We start from the raw sequence: 21,623 nt of genomic DNA on the forward strand, positions 1-21,623 counted from the left end.
TGTATTTTAAACATATCCTGTCCAGTGCACTTTTGTGTAGTAGCCCGATTTATACTTGAATTATATTTTACTGCCATCCATACAAAATGAATATTTAGTAAAGTTTTTAATGAATTAGTAAAGTACCTGATACCAAGTGGAGATGAGAAAAAATATCTATTAGTTGTTCCATTAACTTGATACTTATTTGCAGTTTTTCAGCTAACAAATCAAATACAAATATTTTTGGTTCGCTTTGGATGAATCTTTTAAAATGGCCACTAGATACTACTGTTATTTATCCCAAATATTAAGGAGGGCGCAATTGTGGAAAAATCTGTTTAGAACAAAAGATACAGGCTCAAACCAAATCTTTTGGATAATCAACAAAGCTTTTCTCAATGGAAATTATGATGATGAACTTGTCTCTTTAACTGAGCAGCAATACAATATATACACTTTCTTATTTATAGTGATACATGTACTATTATGTATATATTTTAAAAAAACTAAGATATTTTATTACAAAGTCAGTTTATTGAGCAAAATGCATTACACAACTTGGCCAGTAGACCACTATAAGAAAATAAAATATCAAACACATAAATTGTGATTGTAGCTTTTCCTAAAATCTAAACATTTTAGATTTTGAAATGATTTCCAAACATATAACGTACCTGTAACATAAGATTTTCTGCAGGTGAAAAATTTTGTACAGCTTCATTTCCAATCCCTGAGTCATCGGCATCTATTAGACTTTCCACAGGAACATTGTGTTGGGGTTTAAGGAAAGCAAATTCCCTCTCACTTGGGTCCAGAGTTACACAAACATCATAGGAATATGGCAGAGGTAATGTCCCATTGCTGAACTGTGTCATAAATCTGGGATCAATCGGTGGATATAGACTTGTACTCATGGATCCAAATGGAGAAGATTTGGACTCTCTGTACTTAGAGACAACTGCAATAAATACAGTTAATAAGAAGAGGAAGGAAATCAATGCCAAGGCTATTACCAAGTAGAATTGTAGGTTGGATTGTGGCTCTATTATACTAGGTTGGCTATTTAATTCAGGAAGAACTTGTTGGAAATTAAGTGCAACTACAAGATTAAGAGTGACTGAAGCTGAGCGGGATGGATTCCCATTGTCTCTCACTAGAACCACAATTCCATGTTTCATGATGTCTTTTTCTTGAAATACACGAGATGTCCTGATCTCCCCTGTGTGCTGGTCAATGGTGAAGAGTGATGGTTCTGAAGATTGTAAAAAGTAAGACAACCAGGCATTGTGTCCAGAGTCAGCGTCCACTGCCACCACTTTAGATACTAAAGAGCCAGGTTCAGAGGTCCAAGGAACCATCTCAAATGTTGAGCTATCAGCCTCTGGTGATGGGTAGAGAATGACTGGGGAATTATCATTCTGGTCTACAACAGAAATCCTCAGTGTAGCACTGCCATTTAAAGATGGAGATCCATTGTCTCTTGCAATGATTTGAATGCTGAATTCCCGATGTTGCTCATAATCAAATGATTGTTGTGCATAAATCACTCCGGTTACTGGATTAATCGATATAAAGTTAGACATTGGTGTCTCATCATTATCAATGCTGGATATTGAATAAAATACTTTAGCATTGTCTCCACTGTCCAAGTCTCTTGCTTGAATACTAAATATTGAAGCTCCGGGAAGATTATTTTCTGGTATGAATGCAGTATGGGCAAGTTTCTGAAACACTGGAGCATTGTCATTGACATCTGACACATCCAGTTGAATTTTTGTTTTGGAGAACATTTCAGGAGATCCTTTATCAGAGGCTTGTATTGTGATGTTATAGGATGATATCTTCTCTCTATCTAGACTACTTTTTGTTACAATTTTATAGAAATTACCTGCTGATGACACTACTTGAAATGGCACATTTTCTGTAATAAGACACTGAACTTCTCCATTTAATCCCGAGTCTTGATCATGAATCTCAAGCAATGCTACCACTGTGCCTGGAGCAGAATCCTCTGTAATAGGGGTGGATATTGAAGAGATGGATATCTCAGGAGCATTGTCATTCTCATCTATTACCTCTATCAGGACTTTAGCATGAGCAGCCAGGCCTCCTCCATCTTTTGCTTGTACAGACACTTCATAATTCCTTGTCAATTCATAATCTAAATGTTTTATATTTTTTATCTCTCCAGATTTGGGATTTATAATAAAAGTTTGAAGAATATTATTTGCAGTTGTACTGAATGAGTAACTGATCTCTGCATTGACACCTTCATCTTCATCACTTGCACTGACCTGGAGAATTGTAGAATTTACCGGTATATTTTCCTTAACTGATACTTTGTATACATTTTGAGCAAATACAGGAACATTATCATTAAAATCAGTAACAATCACTTTTATTGATGTTGTTCCTGATTGTTTTGGATTTCCACCATCAAAAGCCGATAAAGTAAGTTCATACATGTTTTCTTTCTCCCGATCTAAGGATTTATCCAGAACTAACTCTGGATATACATTGCCATCAATGCCTTTCTCTTCTGCCAACCTAAAATGTTCACTTGTACTGAGTCTGTAGCTTATCATAGAATTAACACCAACATCCACATCTTCTGCTTTCTGTAACACAAACCTTCTTCCTGGGGAGGTTGCTTCACTCAGTTCTATTATAACTGTATTATGAACAAATTTAGGAGGATTATCATTTATGTCCTGAATATCAATCTTTATACTGAAGACATTTAGTGGATTTTCCACCACAGCATCAAATGTAAGGACACAGTCGGCTGCAGCTCCACACAATGTCTCCCTGTCTATCCTATCAGCAATGTACAGGTTTCCATTATCCAGATTTATGCTGAAATATTTCTCAGATATTTTAGAAGCAATACGTAGTTTCCTTCTGGAGAGATCCTTAACATCTAATTGTAGATCCTTTGCTATATTCCCCACAATAGATCCTTTCCTTAATTCTTCATTAATGGAATAATGGATGTGACCAGAGACTGAATGACACAGCCAGGAGAATAAGAAGGGAAATATTACTTGCCATCTGAGTCCTTGCTTTCTTTGCATTTTCATTTAATCCTTTTCTGAGAAATAATCCTCTGTTGTATATGTAATCCAGGTACAAAAGATCTCCAGCTTCCTTCTTCACCCAACCATCATCACACACATCCTGTGTAGAAATGGCTTATAATGTTGTATTGCATTTCTCTAGCTGAGCTTTTCTAGAGAACAATCTCTTTTCCTTCTTAGTAAACAGCGGCGCTCTGAGGCAAAACTAGGGTACTGCAACCCCAGTTATTTTTTGTTTTAAATCACAATATCATAAGCATTTATTGGGCTAAAACTATAAAGAAAATTAAAAGAATAGCTTGGTTGAAGCAACAGTCACACTTTCCCTTAACTATTGTTATATTTAAAAGTGTAGACTTCACATAAGCTGTATGTATGTAGCATGAACCTATCCATGATATCCTTGTCAAGCAAAACAGTAATGAGCACATACTTTTAATGCTATATATTTTAGTTCGAAGAAAAAAAAGTTACTACAATAAACCTTATCTCAAAACTCATTTGCCCCAATGCAGTCGCTTCATATTTATAATTCTGTTGTTTTTCTGTTGGCAGAGGAGACACTGGGTTTTATATTTTTCTTCTATTTATTATATTTTAAAGTATAAAAACATAAAATTATATATTTACATGTGTTATACACAAAGCAATGAATACAAATTAAAGGCATGTAAATTATAGAGAAAGAGAGGGGGTTTTGCCCTCTGATAAATAGTGGAACTAAAAACCTAAAACGTTAGACTACTTATACCCAAATATATATATGTAGGTAATTTATTAAAGAACTTACAGCAAAATATAACATAATGCCCTCCTTTTATCAGTCAACTAAATATTTAAAGGGGTTGTACATCATTGAGAAGATTTAATATATAATAATAACAATGATCATTATGATAATTAGAATCTTTTCTTATATAGTGCCATCATATGCCGTAGCGCTTTTCAAATCAATTCAAACAGTAGAATCAAGTTCAATTAATGGTCGGAAAGCCAACAATCAGACGTTTATCAACTATCCTGAAAAGTAAAACTATCAACTATAAACTATCAACTATCCTGATAAGTTTAAGTAAAAATTCTAACTTATTTTGCTTTATATTTACAATTTTATCACAAACAATATATTTGACACACATTGTATAATTGCCATTTGGTACAGACCTTCCAATAAATTATGGGAGACAAAAATTGTACCATGGTTACCAAAAGTTATATTACATGCTTAAGTATATTACAGCTAGTCTTAGTCTATTCCTACATTTTGCATACAGTGGCATCTTAGATTACGTGTAACCTGCACTACACGGATTTTGCAAGACAGGCTTGCATTTTACAAAAATTGTCATTTGGTTAACAAGCAAAATTTCATAAAAGAAGCATTATGTGAGCCCTTCCCACCCTCTACAATACTGTGCATCCCTCTCTAACAAATTGTATAAAACAATATTGAGGAATTAAAAGAAATAAAGGGGCTAGATGTTGTACTACACCTGGCTAAATGTTTTTAATGCATGGTATCGTATGTCTTTCAATTATTTCCTGTGGTAAAACCTGCTTTGATATTGAAACAATTTCGATTACAAGCAAAACTTATGCTTCTAATCCAAGGATATGGTCATTGTTGAACCAGTCATCTGTATTTTAATGATTTCCTATAGGAAAACTTGCTTTGGTATACAAACCTGTTCCCGGAATGAACTATGCTTGTAAACCAAGGATTCACTGTATTTAGCTAGATTCAAAAACCCTAATTTCATTTTGACCGTTGGATAATATTACTATTAGTAGAAGGTTTTTTTAATTTATGGCTATGTTTTTCTAAATTATTGGTAATAACTACACCTGCCTCAAAATAAAGTTAAATAGCACAAGTACAACATCTTAAAGAAAACATTATGAAAGAAAAAATTACTATAAAAGTTCCTGAGACTCGATTGCACACTATATTACAGTATATTGGAAAAGTCGGATTATTATAAAGAGATGTATAGGCAACTCAATGACGCTTCCACTTATATGAAGTTGAGGAGTGATCCTGTAGTAGAGTATAAAAAAGACCTTATTGAACTCTTAAATTGGGGTAAGGATTATGATGTCATCAATGCTAAAGAGTTTGCGTATTTAAATATACACACCCCCAAGACCCCAGTCATATATTATTTACCTAAAGTGCATAAGGATCCACTTAACCCTCCTGGCAGACCTATAGTGTCAGGCATAGATTCAGTCACATGTCGCCTAGGCGAATTTGTGGATTGGTATTTGCAACCTATGACTAAAATCATGAAATCATACCTTAGGGATTCCCAACACCTGATCGATATTCTGAGATCACTAGACATAGGAGAAGAGAAAGACATACTATTGTACTCAGTCGATGTTTCATCTCTATATACTTCGATTCCACAGAACTTGGGTCTGTTAGCCATAAAGGAAAGATTAATGAACAACCACAATATTGGATGGCAAAAACGCTACTTTCTTTTAGAGGCTACACGATTTTGTTTACAGCACAACTATTTTTGGTTCGACCATGGTTTCTATGTACAGGTTGGCGGTACGGCAATGGGTGCCAAATTTGCCCCGTCCTTCGCCAACCTGTACATGGAGAAATGGGAAGAGGAATATATTTTTGGGCCTCGCAACATTTTCAGTAAACACATTTTGTTATTTAAACGTTACATAGATGATTGCGTGAAAAAATAAATATATAACCCCCTATTCGTCACCACTTTTTCACAAAAAGCTCTGCAGATTAAGTCTAGCATACAAAGACACTGGCACATTTTAAAAAATGATCCGATCATAGGAAAAAATCTAATAGAAAAACCCAGGATAGTGTTCCGAAAGGCTCCAGCATTAAAGGACATCTTGACTAGAAGTTATGTGAGAGAAAACATTGAACAACAAAAAATAAATAGGGATAAGAGATTCACTTACTGTGAGACATGCAAAGCCTGCAGTGAGACTAGACCGATGAGAAAACAAATGAGAGATAACGTAGAGATGAACGGGCATAAAATTACTTTAAAAGAGGAGACTAACTGTAATACGAACAATGTCATCTACATTCTGTTATGCCCCTGTGGATTAGGTTATGTTGGGAGAACTGGACGTAAAGTTTAAACTAGGGTGGCGGAGCAATGTAGGAATATCAGAAAGGGGATCCTTACTCACAGCGTATCGGCACATTTCAAGAAGTTCCACAATTCCAATCCTAATTTATTATTTTTTTCAGTGCTAGAAAAAATTAAGACACATTGGCGAGGTGAACGGGTGGATGTTAAACTTAGTAAAAAAGAAGGCTTTTGGATACATAAGTTGGGCACTCTCACACCAGGTGGCCTCAACATCGATTTTGAATTGAAATGTTTTCTTAAAGAATGTTAGATCATTTATACACAGTAATTACAGTTGAACTAATCTGTACACTACAATATACAGTGCAAACACTTGCGGTCACATGACACTAATAGATCTATAGCTATAGGTAGGATTTAAAAAAAAAAAAAAAAATATGCATATATACACCCATTCACATCCATATTCAGTCACTTTCACACCACAAAAATATTAGAGACTTTTGTTGTAGTTCACATGCACTCTAGCATATCTCCCCTCACATTTAATCGTTTGCATATTCTAATAACAATGGGATTGGAGATTTTTGGTTGCAGTTCACACACACATATATATATCAAAATGAAAGACCAATGTGTAGTTGAAAGACGCTTGATCTGTACTAAGGCAGAGTTAGGGAAAGAACCCCTCTAACAAACTATAAGTCCGTTGGAAAATGTTTTTTTTGTCAAAAAAGTTATGTGGGAGAGAATATAGGTATAGTAAGACAGGTGGATACTGCATGAGGAAAAGTAGGTGTGTGTAGAGATATAGAGGCCGCACTCCTCCTGTCACACAGGTGAAACAAATTACTCGGAGCAAGGTGAATGAACAAGGTTTACAAATCTTCTGCTAATTTTGTTTAGTATATATATTTGGGGCATTTGTATTTATGTATGTACTGTTCACATATAAGTTTATGTAATATGTCATCGGGACATTTTTTTATGCATGTATGTACTGTTCACATGTAAGTTTGTGTAATATGTACTATGGTCATTAAGTATTTAAATACGGGACTGATATTGGACGTCAGCACACGCCCCGGATGAAGCTGAGAACGTCGAAACCCAGGGTCGGGCGAGCGAGTGGAGCTGGCGTCCCATTTTGTATACTGTTTTATGCGCATTTTAAACATACTCTTGTGAGTATAACTTTTAAGAATAAAATCCAAGGTTTTAAGAACGTACTATGCGATTTGGTGCCTACTTTCTCTTTTAGTTTTTGCTACCACACGGTTGAGTGAGTTTAAGGAGAAAACTGCACCTTAAGGACGTTCTGAATAGTGACCTACATCTTGTTGCCAAACTTTCCTCATCGGTAGAATATAATTGAAGATCTTTGAAGGAATTTTGAACAACGTATTGGAATCATTGGGAGCTCCGGTCAGGGTTTTTTATACTCCTTTTTTATATTACAGTATATTTGGTCTGAATCATTCTTATGTTTTTAGCTACTTGAAGAAAGAACTAACCCCAGTATATGTGGCACTTTAAGTGACAGAAGATACAGTAGGCCTCTAACATATAGGTTTCTCATTTACAAACTCAGTGCATGCAATAACAGAATTAACACTTGCACTGTCATCTGCCTAATATTGTATAAAACACAGAAATGAAAAGACAATAGTCAGATCTTAGGCTGAAGTGACTTCTAAGCCTTTAAAGATGCTTAGCATTTTTCTCATCATTGATCATCATCATCTAAAAGTAACTCACTAGCATACATTTGTTTTAACTTGATGCTAGTGCAGCAAATTCACATGTTACAAAAACAAAATTAAAAATGCCAAATCAATTTAGAAATGCAATTACAAATTCACATCACAATCCTTAATCCTCATCCTCAATCCTCCTTAAAATTTGGATTGTGCTGTAGCTGGGTGGTCCAATGAACATGGGTTTACAAAACAAAACTCACCTATATCTGGACAAAAATGTTAATTGCTTTTAGTGATTATTAGAGCAATTTAACAAATAGTTAACTTTGCATAGAAGTAAAAGGGGAGATTTATCTTTATTTTTCTTTCAAATGTTTCTCTGGTGCCCAAAATGTACACAATATTCCATGTGTGGTCTGATCAGTGATTTATATAAGGGGAAACTATGACCTAATCATGAGAATCTATTCCTCTCTTGATAGATCCCATAATTTTATTTGCTTTAGCTGTAGCTCGAGTATTTGTGATATAGAAAAAAAAAGAAGGTGGAGAGCGCAGAAATAGTGAAGCAGGTTAAGTATTGCCAATCCAGTAGTTAAGTGCAACTTTATGCTCACCTTGAGAGGTTGTGTCATAAGCCACAACCAACTTGTAATGCTTTTGTAGACCAAATCCGCAGGGCTGCCCTTGGTGGACCCACAGTCTCCCGACCAGTGGGTATGTTGCAGATGGAAGTTTGTGAGCATGTAGCTCCTATTTGAAAAAATCCCATTTCGGCGCCCATTACTGGATTTTTCACTTTTTTATTAATTTTTATTAAAAAAAAACAAGTAAAATAAACTATAGTTAACCCCTTAACGCCGAAGCCACTTTTCACCTTCCTGACACGGCCCATTTTTTCAAATCTGCCCTCTGACACTATAAATGGTTATAACTTTGGAACGCTTTAACATATCCAAGTGATTTTGAAATTGTTTTCTCGTGACGCTTTGTACTTCATGTTAGTTAAAAAATTTTGGTGGTATGTTTTGCATTTCTTTATGAGAAAATCAGATATTTGGTGAAAATTTGGAAAAATTAGCAATTTTCGAAATTCAAAATGTTCTACTTTTTCCACACATGAGTCATAACACCAAAAAACGTAATAACTAACATTCACCGAATGTCTACTTTATACCTCCGTGGTTTTTTATGCATACTCTTATTTTTGTAAGATGTTATGGGGCTTTGAACGTCAGGTGCAATTTTTCACATTTTCATAAAAAAAGCAAAATCCTGCTATTGAGGGACCTGCTCAGGTTTCAAGTCACTTTGAGAGGCCTAAATAAAGTAAAACCCCATAAATTACTCCATTATAGAAACTACACCCCTCAACGTACGTAAAACAACTTTTATGAAGTTTGTTAACCCTTTAATTGGTTTACAGGGGTTAAAACAAAATCGGATGCAATTTCGAAATTACATTTTATTTGGCTAAATGTATGTGTTTTTCATAAAATGTACAAATTCTCAGTGGATAAAATTCCAAAACGCTCCTCAAAATTTGATCCCCAATCTCTCCCGCGTATAACAATACCCCATATGTGGCGGTAACCTGCTGTATGGGCACACGCCAGGGCATCGAAGGGGAGCCGCGCCATTCAGAGCAGATTATGCATTGTCACTTTTTATTGGCTATACAATCTTTATTTTTTTGGCAATTTGGCCATATAAGGGCTTATTTTTTGCGACATGAGATGCACTTTACAAATACTTCATTTAAGTGGGTCTGTAGCTTTTTCGATGAGATTTTATTAACTCTTTAATGTATGGAGGAAAAGAAAATTGTCAATTTGGGGTTTCTTTTTTTTTGTATATTTTGGGGGTCGTACACCATACACTAAAAATACTATAATATTTTCATTCTATAGATCACTACGATTACGGTGATACCTCATTTATATAGTTTTTCATTTATTTTTACAATTTTACTGGAGAAAAACTAATATAGAGGAAATCTCATTTGTTTCTGCATCGCCATCTTTTCGGGAACTTAACCTTAATATTTTTTGGTTGACAGAGCTAGTTTAGGGCTTATTTTTTACGTGTTGAGTTGTTCTTTCAATTGGTACCATTTTGGGGCACATAACTTTTTTTGATCACTTTTTAGAACATTTTTGTGAAGGGATTTTATGAAAATTTATATTTTCGGAAAGTTTTTCGGGTTTTGTTTTCACGGCGTTCACCGTACGGGTCCAATAATGTTTCTTACTTATTGTACAGATTGTTACGGACGCGGCGATACCAAATATGTGGGGGGTTTTGGTGATTTTCAGGTATTTTTACTTTATTAGATGTGTATAGGGAATGTTTGTGTTTAGGGGACTTTAACTCTATTTAATTAATTATTTTTATTAAAAATTGTGTTTATTCACTGTTTTTAACTTTTTTTTCTTTACTTTTACAGGTTAGCTTGAACAAGTGATCCACTGATCACTTGTTCAAGCTATTCTTCACCTAATACAGTGTAATACAGATGTATTACACTGTATTATGTGAAACACTGAGCATGCTGCGCATGCTCAGTGTGTCACAGCCGGGTCCTGCCAGGAGGCACGGACCCGGCACCCGGAAGAAGATCACACAGCCCAGGGCACCGGCAGTCCCGGGGCTGCGATCAGAGCAGCGGGACCCCCCCGGTAAGCGCCGCGGGGGGGTCCAAATCCACTTAAATGCCCCTAGCACGCCGCGGTCAGCGCGACCGCGGCGTGTTAGGGGTTAACACCCGCGATCGGAGAAATCTCCGATCGCGGGTGTTAGAGGAGGGTGTCGGCTATAATATATAGCCGACACCCGCAGCTTCTGGCCCCGGCTCCGTTCAGGAGCCGGGACCAGAAGTTTGACGTACTATTACTGCATATTGCGGGAATGCACCTCCCGCCATGCAGTAATAGTACGTCAAATGTCGGGAAGGGGTTAAAACCACAGTAAAAATATATTACTATTAATATATTTTTACTGTGGCTTTAAATATAGTTTATTTTACTTGTTTTTTTTTTTAATCAAAATTAATAAAAAAGTGAAAAATCCAGTAACGGGCGCCGAATGGGATTTTTTCAAATAGGAGCTACATGCTCACAAACTTCCATCTTTAGCAGTAATTGCCTGGCTCTGGTCACTAAAATTAGGTTTACCATCCACCAATACCCCAAGTCCTTTTCAGCTCCAGTTTTACCATGTAATTGACTGTTTAGAACATAATTGTACTTTTTGTTTCCATTGTATAAGTGCATAACTGTACATTTATCTATATTAAACCTCATCAGCCATTTCTCTGCCCTTTCCTCCAGCTTCCACAAATCCCTCTGTAATGCTATACTATTGGCCTCAGTATTAATAACATTACACAGCTTAATATCATCTACAAATATTGAAGCTTAGAAAACTTTTGAAAAATTTGCAAAAAAAGAGTACAAAAGCTCACCTGGTCTCAGGTTGAGAACTTGGCAGTAAGAAGCAGGACAACCAACTTTGCAACTTTTTGAGCAAACTAAATGCCTGTAGAATTCAGCTTTGGTAAATAAATCATGGTGGCTGATTCCTTTAAAAGGGTACAGGGTACTTCCACATTTTTCTCAACATACTAGAATTTCACAGTGATATATTCATCACTCACCTGCATACAACTATTAGAAGAATCTTCCAAACTCTTATTTTCAAGTCCTGAATCATCAGTGTCGATTAGATTTTCCACTGGGACTTCTTGTGTTGAGTTAACATAACTGAAGTCATTTTCACAAGAATCCAAAGCCACACAAACATTATATGAGTTTGGCAGAGGTAGAGATCCATCACTATACCAGGATAAAATTCTAGGATCTATAGGCGGATACAAGGTTGTCCCTAATGTTCCAAAGTCTGGTGCAGGTTTCGGTTCCTTGCATTTTGAAATAATGACCAGTAGGACAGTTATGATAAATAATAAGGAAATTAGTGCCAAAGATATGACCAAGTACAATTGCAGGTTGGATTGTGTATCTTCATTGATTTCATTGCTGAATTTTGGAATAACTTGTTGGAAATTATCTGCTATAACAAGACTAACTGTGACTGTGGCTGAGAGTGAAGGAAATCCGTTGTCCCTCACCACCACCACAATCTTATGATTTAAAGTATCCTTTTCTTGAAACATACGTAAAGTCCGTATTTCACCTGTTTGCTGATTAATACTAAAGTAAGGTGAGTCTAGTATTGGCAGAAAATCGTAAGAGAGCCAAGAATTATGTCCAGAGTCCATGTCCACTGCAACCACCTTAGTGATCAAAGAACCTGGTTCAGATGCAAAAGGCACCATCTCAAACACTGCAGAGCCAGCACTGTCTGGAGATGGGTACAAGATCTTTGGCACATTATCATTCTGATCCACTATGTGAATAATTAATGTAGCATTGCTACTCAGAGATGGGGATCCATTGTCTCTTGCAGTCACTTGTATCACAAACTCTTTGTGCTTCTCGTAGTCAAATGATCTTTGAGCGTAGAGATCTCCAGTCTCAATATTCATGGAGAGATAAGATGAGATAGGAAAATCTTCCGCCATGATTGTGTAAACTATTTTAGCATTATCTCCAGTATCAGGATCTGAGGCTTGGATTTTGTAAATTGAGGATCCTGGCAAATTGTTTTCAGGTAAATATGTATTATATGTAGATTTCATGAACAAGGGTGGATTATCATTAATATCAGACACTTCCAAAGTGATGGATTTTCTGTTGGAAAGTGAAGGAGATCCTCTGTCCTTAGCGAATATGGTTATATTGTAAGTAGACACCTTTTCCCTGTCCAAAACAATTGCAGTAACAATTCTATAATAACTCTCTGATGTTAACACCAAATTGAAGATTATTTCTTCTGTAAGTTTACAATCCACTTCTCCATTTGCTCCAGAATCTTGGTCATGGACTCTTATAAGAGCTATTACAGTTCCAAGAGGAGAGTCCTCAGGAATAGGAGAAGACAATGAGGTGAGGGATATCTCCGGAGCATTGTCATTCACATCTTTCACTTCTATCAATAATTTGCAATGGGCCACAAAACCACCTCCGTCTTTGGCTTGTATAGATAGCTCATAGTTCTTTACAGCCTCAAAATCTAATGGTTTGTTGGTTTTAACTTCACCACTAATAGGGTTAATGCTGAAGATGCCTGTATGATGGACATTACCTGATGTTTTACTAAAGGAGTACGAGATCTGGGCATTTACACCCTCATCTCTATCAGTTGCATTTACTGTGATGATTGTGGTATTGATTGGTGTATCTTCATTTATGTTGACTTTATAGACTTCATGAGTGAATATGGGTGCATTATCATTTGCATCAGTAACAATGACCCTTAGCAATGTGGTACCAGATCTCATGGGATTTCCTCCATCTTGAGCTGTTAATAATAGTTCATGAACATTCTTAGTCTCTCGATCTAAAGGTTTCTCTAACACAAGCTCTGGAGATCTACTACCATCATTGCTGATCTTCTCCCTCAGAATAAAATACTGGTTATCACTGAGCTTGTAGGATTGTATAGTATTCACACCAATATCTGGATCCTCTGCGTTTTGTAAAGCTAATCTAGTGCCAGTTGTAGACAACTCTATCATCTCCACTGTAAATGTTGTATGAAAAAATCTTGGAGCATTATCATTTATATCCTGAATCTCCACTGTCACTCGGAAGACATTAAATGGCTTCTCAACCACAGCATCAAAGGTTAGGAAGCAGGAAGGTGCAGCTCCACACAATGTCTCCCTGTCTATCCGGTCTTTTATATACAGATTGCCATTATCTGGACTGACATAAAAATATTTCTCTGATATCTGGGAGAGGATTTGCAGTTTTCTAGATGAGAGCTGCTTAATATCTAATCCAAGGTCATCTGCAATATTTGCTATAACAGAGTCTTTCCTCATTTCTTCTACAATGGAATAATGAATCTGACCAGAGACTGAATGACACAGCCAAGAAAAGAAGAGAGAAAATATTACTTGCCATATGAGTCCTTTGGATGGTTTCCTGTGGTCTTGCATCTCAGCCATGCACAGTCTTTTCTCTTATCCTTTGGAATGTCAGCTTTTATAATCCAGTAGAAAACATGAAGTGTATTTGAAACAAGTAGAGCAATATTAAATATCCAGCATTTTCTGTAGACAGAATCCAGAATATGGCTGTGTCTCTTCTTGCTGATCTTCAGTATGTGTATGAGTTAGGAAAATACCAGTGGATCTCTTATTCTGTATTTTTCTGCTTATTGGTTAAACAGCGGCGCTCTGAGGCGAAAGTGAGGAACTGCAGTACTGAAATGTTTTCATTATTAGAATTATTAGTTTAAATAGGGTTTTATTTTATATTTGTATATATTTTTAGTCTAAGATGATTTTAAGGATATACTGAAATGTCTATGTACATTTTCCAAGAGTATTCAAAGAGTTATTTCTGAATACATGACACTAGATGTCCCCACGCATTAGAAACATTTCTGTTAATAATTCTTATTAATTGTTGTCCACAGAGATTTTCTGAGATTAATTGAAGTCTAGCTCTAATAAAATGTGATGAAGTCCTGACTATGAACTGAATGTTACTAACTTTTTAACCAAGATATAATCCTGCATCAGTGTAGCTACAGCAGTCTCAAGGTATGTTTGGTTTGTAATGCATCAAATGAAATGGTAGGTTTCCTATAAAAAAAAATTCCTAGCCTTGTAAGTACACAAAAAACTGATTTTATAACATACTACGACTAAATGTAAGAAATATTTTTTAAAAACAACCCAAGGTCCCAGGGCCACCAAGGATATTATTTTCTCAAATAGTTTACCTATGTTACTCTGTGAAAATAGTAAAGTAAAAGAACACATAGCGCTCCACATAGTAGTAAGTATGGATTTGTAAATATTACTGGATTGGATTGGAGGTGCTCCCCTGGTCAGTTTGTGCAGAGTTAGGCACAACCCTAATTTTTGCATATGTGGAGCCTGCAGTAGTTTTCTTTGCTTCCTGTCCATGATGAAATGCTGGGTGGGAGATGCAGAGAATGGGTACAGGTAAAAAATACAGGTTAGGCAATATGCCATGTCATATGCAATAAAGATTCTTAATTTGTAAAGACGGAATACCCATTTCAAGGGTGGACTGCCCCTTCATCAGGTCCAATACTTAAATAAAAGGCACTATAGCAAGGGTTGTTGAAGCATAGCTCAACAACCGTTGGTATTGTGCCTTATATTTAGGTTATGGACCCAACAAAGGGGATGGTCTGTCCTTGAAATGCGTAATCTGTTTTTACAGATAAAAATACAATAGAAATGCCTTGCACCGATTGAGTGATTGAAGGCAGTGTATTAGCAAACCGCATTTTTTACCTGTACCCAATCTCTGCATTCTGTGAACATGAATCCTCAGTGATCCTTAAGATGACTTCAACGTAACATGAGAGAACAGAATCCTTTTCTATTCCATTCTCCATTTTGTCTCCACACTCCCCGTATTATCTGCAAGTGACATCTGTCTAATGTAAGAAATCTGAGAAGTAGTAGTAGCGCACAGGACTTCTTTAGTCTGAAAGGCCCCATCCCCAGTGAATGGAAAGAGGAATCATCTTGGGTGACACAAGAGTGTGTAATCAACCATGGTTTTTCAAGCAGCTCGTTATATACAACAATTTGGACCCACATCCCATCAGATATATATGGCCGATATATACGTCGCAATCTTGTGATTTATTAAGTATTTTTCTTGGTATATGCGCAATGTTCTAATTTTACCAGTGTGTTGGCTTATTGTAAAATATGGTAACTCCAAAACAGGAAGAAAATGGTAAGACAGCAAAGCATTATGGCCAGTATCTGCATCCACTGCAACCACCTTAGATATCAAAGAGCCTGCTTCAGAAGCAAAGGGCACCATCTCACTTACTGGAAAAGGGTGCAAGATTTTGGGAGCATTATCGTTCTGATCCATGATATGGATAGTTAGTGTTGCATTACTGCTCAGTGATGGGGACCCATTGTCTTGGGTAACCCTTGTAACACAAACTCATTCTGTTGCTCATAATCAAATGATCAATGAGAGTAAAGAACTCCAGTCTCTATATTTATGGAAACAGAAACTGTCACTGGATGATCTGTATCAACATGGGAAATCAAAAAAATTATTTTAGCCTTGTCTCCAGTATCAAGATCAGTGGCTTCAATTCTGTATATTGAATCTCCTGGCAAGTTATTGTCTGGCACATAAGCAAAAAACACAGATTTCTTAAACACTGGTGAGTTGTCATTGACATCTGATACGAAAAATCATTTCTTATATAGTCCCATCATATTCTTTAGCGCTTTTCAAATGAATTTAAACAGTAGTACCAAGTACAATTAACAGGCAGAGAGCCTACAATCAGACGTTTATCAACTACCCTGATGGATAAAACTATTAACTATCAACTAAACTATCAACTAAAACTATCACCTATGCTAATAACTTAAAGTAAAAAGTGGAATTGTGTCTAAATTATTTCCTATGGGAAAACTTGCTTTCATAATTTGGATTACAAGAAAAAATTATGCTTCTAATCCAGGGATATGGTCATTGTGGAACCAGTCATCTGGATTTGAATGATTTCCTATTGGAAAACTTGCTTTGGTATACAGGCGGTCCCCTACTTAAGAACACTCGACTTACATACGATCCATAGTTACAAACAGACCTCTGGATATTGGTAATTTACTGTACTTTAGTCCTAGGCTACAATAATCAGCTATAACAGTTATCACAGGTGTCTGTAATGAAGCTTTAGTGTTAATCCTGATTCTTATGACAACCCAACATTTTTAAAATCCAATTGTCACAGAGACCAAAAAAGTTCTGGCTGGGATTACAATGATAAAATATACAGTTCCAACTTACATACAAACTCAACTTAAGAACAAACCTACAGACCCTATCTTGTATGTAACCCGGGGACTGCCTGTACAAACATGTTCCAGACTAAAATAAATTTGTCAACCAAGGTTCCACTGTTTGGCTAGATTCAAAGACCCTAATTTCACTTTTACCGTTGGATAATATTACTATTTGTAGAAGGTTTTCTAATTGATGGCTATGGTTTTCTAATAACTACACATGCCTCACAATAAAGTTAAATACCACAAGTATAAAATCTTAAATAACTAATCTTTAATAACTACACCTGCCTCATAATAAAGTTAAGTACCACAAGTACAAAATCTTATCGTCTGAATCATTTTTATGTTTATAGCTACTTGTAGAAAGAGTGAACTCCAGGAATATGTGGCACTTTAAGTTACAGAACATATAGTAGGCCTCTAAAATATAGGTTTCTCATTTACAAAATCAGAGCATGCATTAACAGAATTCTCACTACTTGTACTACTTGCTTAATATTAATGAATTATGATGATTAAATGAAGATGCAATAGTCAGATCTTAGTGAATCTGAATTGACTTCTAAGCTTTCAAAGCTGCTTAGAATTTTTTTCATCATTGATCATCACCATCTAAAAACAACTCACTGGCATATATATATATTTTTTTAACTTGAAACTAGTACGGTGAATTCACATGAAACAAAAAACAAAACTAAAAATGCCAAATCGATTTAGAAATGAAATGCAATTACAAATTTACATCAAAATCCTCATTTAAAATGTGGATTGTGCTGTAGCTGAACGTCAAATGAACATGGGTTTACAACAAAACTCACCTATATCTGGACAAAAATGTTAATTGCTTTTAGTGATGATTATAGCAATTTAACAAATAGTTACCTTTGCATAGAAGTTAAAGGGGAGATTTATCTTTATTTTTCTTTCAAATGTTTCTTTCAAAAAGAGTTTGTTTTTTGTATATTTTTCTGTGACTTTTCATATTTACACCCTCGTGGTGCACAGCTTTTGGATGAATTTGCTTTATTTATCTAATGAATCCAGCTATTTAAACTAAAGTTATTTGTACTGGCCATCTGCGACTTTTCAGAGTATCATTGTATATAAGGCTTGAAAAAGACTCAAGCCCATAAAGTCCAACCTTTAGGAATTAAACAAATGTTTTTTCCCCATAACCCATGATATTCTTGCTCTCCAGAAAGGCTTCTTGAACATGCACAAAGAGTCCGCCATAACAACATCCTGCGGCAGAGAGTTCCATAGTCTCACTGCTCTTACAGTAAAGAACCTTTGTCTATGTTGATGGTAGAACCGCCTCTCCTCTAGAAGTTGAGGATGCCCCCTTGTCCTGGTCACAGGCCTAGGTATAAAAACATCTTTGGAGAGATCCTTGTACTGACTGTTCAGATATTTGTATATTTTAATGAGGTCTCCCATCAGTTGTCTTTTTTCTAAACTGAATAACCCCAAATTTTGTAATCTGTCATTGAATTCTAGTCCCTCAATTCCCCAAATAATCTTGGTTGCTCTACAGTTCTACTATGCCATTTGTATACATTGGTGCCCAAAAATGTACACAATATTCCATGTGTGGTCTGACCAGTGATTTATATAAGGGGAAAACTATGTCCACATCATGAGATTATATTCCTCTCTTGATACATTCCATAATTTTATTTACTTTAGCAGTAGCTGCTGTGGTCATTAAAATTAAGTTTACCATGCACCGATACCTTCAGGTCTTTTGTTCAGCTGCAGTTTTACCAAGTAATGGACTGTTTAGAACATAATTAGACTTTTTGTTTCCATGGTAAAAGTGCATAACTTTACGTTTATCTACATGAAACCTCATCATCCTTTTCTCCTCCCATTGCTCCACCTTCCACAAATCCCTCTGTAATGCTATACTATTGGCTTCAGTATTAATAACTTTACACAGCTTAATATCATCTACAAATATTGAAACTTTAAAAACTTTTGAAAGCTCCAAACACTTTTTAAAAATGGCAAAAAAAAGTGCACAAAAGCTCACCTGGTCTCAGGTTGAGAACTTGGCAGTAAGAAGCAGGACAACCAACTTTGCAACTTTTTGAGCAAACTAAATGCCTATAGAATTTAGTTTGGGTAAATAAATCATGGTGGCAGAATCCTTTAAAAGGGTACAGGGTACTTCCACATTTTTCTCAACATACTAGAATTTCATAGTGATATATTCACACTTACCTGCATACAACTATTGGAAGAATCTTCCAAACTCTTATTTTCAAGTCCTGAATCATCAGCGTCGATTAGATTTTCCACTGGGACTTCTTGTGTTGAGTTAACATAACTGAAGTCATTTTCACAAGAATCCAAAGCCACACAAACATTATATGAGTTTGGCAGAGGTAGAGATCCATCACTATACCAGGATAGAATTCTAGGATCTATAGGCGGATACAAGGTTGTCCCTAAAGTTCCAAAATCCGGTGCAGGTTTCGGTTCTTTGCATTTTGAAATAATGACCAGTAGGACAGTTATGATAAATAATAAGGAAATTAGTGCCAAAGATATGACCAAGTACAATTGCAGGTTGGATTGTGTATCTTCATTGATTTCTTCGTTGAATTTCGGAATAACTTGTTGGAAATTATCTGCAATAACAAGACTAACTGTGACTGTGGCTGAGAGTGAAGGAAATCCGTTGTCCCTCACCACCACCACAATCTTATGATTTAAAGTATCCTTTTCTTGAAACATACGTAAAGTCCGTATTTCACCTGTTTGCTGATTAATACTAAAGTAAGGTGAGTCTAGTATTGGCAGAAAATCGTAAGAGAGCCAAGAATTATGTCCAGAGTCCATGTCCACTGCAATCACCTTAGTGATCAAAGAACCTGGTTCAGATGCAAAAGGCACCATCTCAAACACTGCCGGGCCAGCACTGTCTGGAGATGGGTACAAGATCTTTGGCACATTATCATTCTGATCCACTATGTGAATAATGAATGTAGCATTGCTGCTCAGAGATGGGGATCCATTGTCTCTTGCCGTCACTTGTATCACAAACTCTTTGTGCTTCTCGTAGTCAAATGATCTTTGAGCGTAGAGATCTCCAGTCTCAATATTCATGGAGAGATAAGATGAGATAGGAAAATCTTCCGCCATGATTGTGTAAATTATTTTAGCATTATCTCCACTATCAGGATCTGAGGCTTGTATTTTGTAAATTGAGGATCCTGGCAAATTGTTTTCAGGTAAATATGTATTATATGTAGATTTCATGAACAAGGGTGGATTGTCATTAATGTCAGACACAACCAAAGTGATGGATTTTCTGTTGGAAAGTGAAGGAGATCCTCTATCCTTAGCAAGTATGGTTATATTGTAAGTAGACACCTTTTCCCTGTCCAAAAAAATTGCAGTAACAATTCTATAATAACTCTCTGATGTTAACACCAAATTGAAGATTATTTCTTCCGTAAGTTTACAATCCACTTCTCCATTTGCTCCGGAATCTTGGTCATGGACTCTTATAAGAGCGATTACAGTTCCAGGAGGAGAGTCCTCAGGAATAGGAGAAGACAATGAGGTGAGGGATATCTCCGGAGCATTGTCATTCACATCTATCACTTCTATCAATAATTTACAATGGGATATAAGGCCACCTCCATCTTTGGCTTGTATAGACAACTCATAGTTCTTTACAGCCTCAAAATCTAATGGTGTGTTGGTTTTAACTTCACCACTAATAGGGTTGATGCTGAACATGCCTGTATGATGGACATTACCTGATGTTTTACTAAAGGAGTATGAGATCTGGGCATTTACACCCTCATCTCTATCAGTTGCATTTACTGTGATGATTGTGGTATTGATTGGTGTATCTTCATTTATGTTGACTTTATAGACTTCATGAGTGAATATAGGAAAATTATCATTTGCATCAGTAACAATGATTTTTATTATAGCAGTGCCAGATCTTACAGGGTTCCCTCCATCTAAGGCTGTTAATAGTATTTTGTGAATATTTTGGGCTTCTCGATCTAAAGGTTTCTCTAACACAAGCTCTGGAGATCTACTCCCATCATTGCTGATCTTCTCCCTCAGAATGAAATACTGGTTATCACTGAGCTTGTAGGATTGTATAGTATTCACACCAATATCTGGATCCTCTGCGTTTTGTAATGAGAATCTTGTACCTGGTGAAGTCAGTTCCATTATCTCCACTGTAAATGTTTCAAGAAAAAATCTTGGAGCATTATCATTTATATCCTGAATCTCCACTGTCACTCGGAAGACATTAAATGGCTTCTCAACCACAGCATCAAAGGTTAGGAAGCAGGAAGGTGCAGCTCCACACAATGTCTCCCTGTCTATCCGGTCTTTTATATACAGATTGCCATTATCTAGACTGACATAAAAATATTTCTCTGATATCTGGGAGAGGATTTGCAGTTTTCTAGATGAGAGCTGCTTAATATCTAATCCAAGGTCATCTGCAATATTTGCTATAACAGAGTCTTTCCTCATTTCTTCTACAATGGAATAATGAATCTGACCAGAGACTGAATGACACAGCCAAGAGAAGAAGAGAGAAAATGTTACTTGCCATCTGAGTCCTTTGTATGGTTTCCTGTGGTCTTGCATCTCAGCCATGCACAGTCTTTTCTCTTATCCTTTGGAATTTCAGCTTTTCAGTAGAAAACATGAAGTGTATTTGAAACAAGTAGAGCAATATTAAATATCCAGCATTTTCTGTAGACAGAATCCAGAATATGGCTGTGTCTCTACTTGCTGATCTGCAGTATGTGTATGGGTTAGGAAAATACCAGTGGATCCCTTATTCTGTATTTTTCTGTTTATTGGT

Source organism: Engystomops pustulosus, chromosome 4, assembly GCF_040894005.1.
Source record: "Engystomops pustulosus chromosome 4, aEngPut4.maternal, whole genome shotgun sequence".
NCBI classification, from domain to species: Eukaryota; Metazoa; Chordata; class Amphibia; order Anura; family Leptodactylidae; genus Engystomops; species Engystomops pustulosus.